We start from the raw sequence: 3873 nt of genomic DNA on the forward strand, positions 1-3873 counted from the left end.
TATCAACTCTAGCAAGTGCTAGTCTTCCTCATGGGAAAAGAGAAACACCCCACTTCAATCCAGTATAGCCAACCTAACCAACTGAGAAGGAAGTTTATAGTCCAGTGGTATAGATAGGCTCACTACAAGACTTAGACCTAATCATGAAACTATAGATGCATCCCATCCCCTTGTACCTTACTATAGCATTGTTACAACCCTGTTCACAGTTTTTTTATCCAGTAGATCAAATCCAGCTATAAAGAAAAAAATAATAATACATTAAAAGGCAAAAACACAGTGTGTGGAGATAGATATACACAAGAACCAGATATGGAGGAAATGTTGAAGTTTTCATATCAGTAGTTTTAAGCAGCAGTGATTAATATACTAAGGATACTAATGTAATAAAAGATCAAGTAATGTATGCAGAGAGATGGAAATCCTAGGCTTTGGTGGTGGGGAGGGAAAAAATTAAAGGGTAAGATAAAAAATGCTGTCGCAAAAATGAAGATTGCTTTTAATGTGCTTATAGTAGGCTGGAAATGGTTGAGGAAAGAATCTCTGAGCTTGAGAACATATCAAAACTGAACAGCAATAAAAGCAAAGATGAAAAAATAAAAGAACCACAGAGTAGCTACAAAAGGTACAATACATATGTAATAAGGGAATGTCAGAGGGGAAGAAAGAGAAAGAAATAGAATAAATACTTGTAATAATAATAATTTCTCAAAATTAATGTAAGACAACAAAACACATGTCTAAGACACTCAGTGAGCACCAAGGGTTAGGGTGGGGGGAAAGAGAGAGAGAAGAGAGAGGAAGAGAGAGGAAAGGGGAGGGAAACACTTAATACAGGCACAACATATGCACAAAGCAGAAGAAACAATATAAATAAAAAAAATTAAAGTTGGAAGAAAAACACATTAATAAAGAGACAAATAAAATTTTTTCTGACTTCTTAGAAACTATGCCTGCAAAAAGAGTGGAGTGAAATTTTTAAAGTGTTGATAAAAAAAAAAACAAAAACATACCACTCTAGAATTCTATCCTATGTGAAAGTATCTGTTTTAGTGAGCTTTTTCATTGCTGTGACTAAAGACCTGACAAGAACAATTTTAGAGGAGGAAAAATTTATTTGGGGGCTCACAGGTTCAGAGGTCTCAGCCCACAGACAGCTGGCTTGACTCCTTGGCACTTGAGGTGAGGCAGAATGTCATAGTGGAAGAGTGTGGCAGAGGGAAGTAACTCACATGATGGTCAGGAAACAGAGAGACTCCACTTACCAGACACAAAATATATACCCCAAAGGCATGCTTCTAATGACCTCTCCAGCCGCACCCTCCCAACCTTCAGTTATCACTTAGATCTTATCAGGGGATTGATTCACTGATTGGGTTAAGGTTCTCATTACCCAATCATTTCTCCTCTTTACCTTTTTGAATTTTTTTACACATAAGCTTTTGGATGATACCTAATATCTAAACTATAACATTAGCCTTCAAAATGGAAGTATTTTCTGAGGCCAGTAAAATGAGGGAATTTGTTACCAGGAGACATGCCTTGCCTTTCTTTTTTCTTTTTTTCCATATTTTTATGGCACATTATAGCTGTGTATAATGGTGGGATTCATTGTTACATATTCATATATGCACACCACATAATGATATAATTAGGCCAATATCATTCCCTAGTTTCCCCTATTCCTACCCTCCTTCTTTCCCCTGGTATATCTTGCCTTCAGGAAAAAAAAAAAAAAAAACATAAGTCAAAAATGCAGATCTACATAAAGAAAGGCAAAGCATTATAGATGATTAGTAAAAAAACAAAACAAAATCCTCTTATTATTTTTATTCTTAAGTGACCAAACAACCGTTTGTTCAAAATATTAATAGCAACAATATATTTAACTATGCATGTTTATTATGTTTCTGTGTAAGTTAAATGAATGACAGTAATGATACAAGGGATAGGAAGGAAAAGTAGGATTAATTTACCGTTAAAAAGATACAATATCAGTGAAGCAAGATAGTATTATTTGAAAGTGGACCTTAATTATAAATGTACATCACTAATTCTAGGGCAAACACTAAAAGCCATATAACAATGGAGAGCAAACAGAATCATATAAAGTGTCAACTAAAAGCAGAAAAAGAGCAGAAGATAAAAACAATAAAGAACAAAGGCAAGAAGGAGAAACCAGTAAGAAATATGGAGGACACTGCTAAGCAGGGAGATGTCAACGGAGGGCTGGGAAAAACCCTTGGGTGCTCCCAGCCGCTTTGCAAAGTGGGTCTTGGTGACCTGGGGTGCTGGTTTCATAATGTAAACTCCATGAGGGCTGAGAATAGTCTTCACTAAGTACCTGGAAGAATACCTGGCCCATTTTATGAAGGTCTTCCATGCTCCGTGAATGGATAAATACAAGAGTAATGAACAGGAAACTCTCCTACACTCAAAGAATTCAGTGTCTAGTTGAAGAAAAGGAAATGTGGGGATTGATTCTTTTTTTAATATTTTGTTTCAGTTGTAGTTGGACACAATACCTTTATTTTATTTTTATGTGGTGCTAAGGATAGAACCCAGCACCCTGCACATGATAGGCAAGTGCTCTACCACTGAGCCACAATCCCAGCCCTTGATTCTTATTTTTTGCCCATTAGCACATTAATCATCTCTTCTAATCTGATGGTCACTTGGTAGAGAGTACCAGGCAGTGCATCACACATGATTGTCTCTTCAATAGAAGATTATCCAAACTATATCATTATAAATCTAGACAAGCTCGATTACTGTGCAGACTTTTTGAATCCTAAAACTATTCCTAAAAAATACAACTACAAATTTAAACAGGGTGACATTTGTGATTCTCACTTTGTGAAACTGCTTTTTGAAACCGAGAAAATAGATATGGTGTTACATTTTGCTGCACAAACACACCATGTAGATCTGTCATTTGTCCGGGCCTTTGAGTTTACACATGTTAGTGTTTATGGCACCCAGTTTTAAGTGCTGCTCATGAAGCCAGAGTGGAGAAGTTTATTTATGTTAGCACAGATGAAGTATGTGGAGGCAGTCTTGATAAAGAATTTGATGAATTATTACCCAAACAACCTATGAATCCTTAGGCATCACTGAAAACAACTGCTGAGTGTTTCATACAGTATTACTGGGAAGAAATTTCTAGTTGTCATCACAAGAAGCAGTAATGTTTATGCACCACATCAACATCCAAAAAAGTTCATTCTAAAATTTATATCTTCACTGCAACACAACCGGAAATGCTACAATCATGGATTAGGGCTTCAAACAAGAAATTTCCTTTATGTTACTGATGTAGCATAAAGCATTTCTTACTGTCCTCAAAAAGGGAAAACCAGGTGAAATTTACAACACTGAAACCAATTTTGAAATGTCATTTGTTCATCTTGCCAAGGAACCAATATAACTCATCAAAGAGACCAATTCAGAGTCTAAAATGGAAAGTTGTGTTGATTATTTTAACAATAGGCCAACCAATGATATGAGATATCCAATGAAGTCAGAAAAAAATTCATGAATTAGAATGAAAACCTAAAGTGCCTTGGAGTGAAAGAATAAAGAAAACAATTGAGTGGTACAGAAACAATTTTTCACAACTGGAAGAATGCAGAAAGGGCACTAGAACTCTTTTCTATATAGCCACCATTTATATAATCAGCAGAGTTTCAGAGCATATGTGAGGCACTAGGTTCAATTATCAGCACCACATATAAATAAATAAAGTCCATTGACACCTAAAAATATATTTTTTAAAAAAAGTAAATGGAGGGGCTGGGGCTGGGTCTCAGCTGGGCACTTAGGTGGGATTGAGCGTCTGCCTGGCATACATGAGGAACTGGGTTCAATCCTCAG

The 3873-nt window shown here is 36.0% G+C and overlaps 1 pseudogene; it reads left to right on the plus strand.

Moving 5' to 3' along the window:
- Positions 1–2215: 2215 nt before the first annotated feature.
- LOC124086944 (dTDP-D-glucose 4,6-dehydratase-like) lies at positions 2216–3660 on the plus strand (annotated as a pseudogene).
- Positions 3661–3873: the final 213 nt, after the last annotated feature.

Source organism: Marmota monax, unplaced genomic scaffold, assembly GCF_021218885.2.
Source record: "Marmota monax isolate L192 unplaced genomic scaffold, Marmota_monax_Labrador192_F-V1.1 WCK01_AAM20220418_F8-fsc00012, whole genome shotgun sequence".
Classification (NCBI taxonomy): Eukaryota; Metazoa; Chordata; class Mammalia; order Rodentia; family Sciuridae; genus Marmota; species Marmota monax.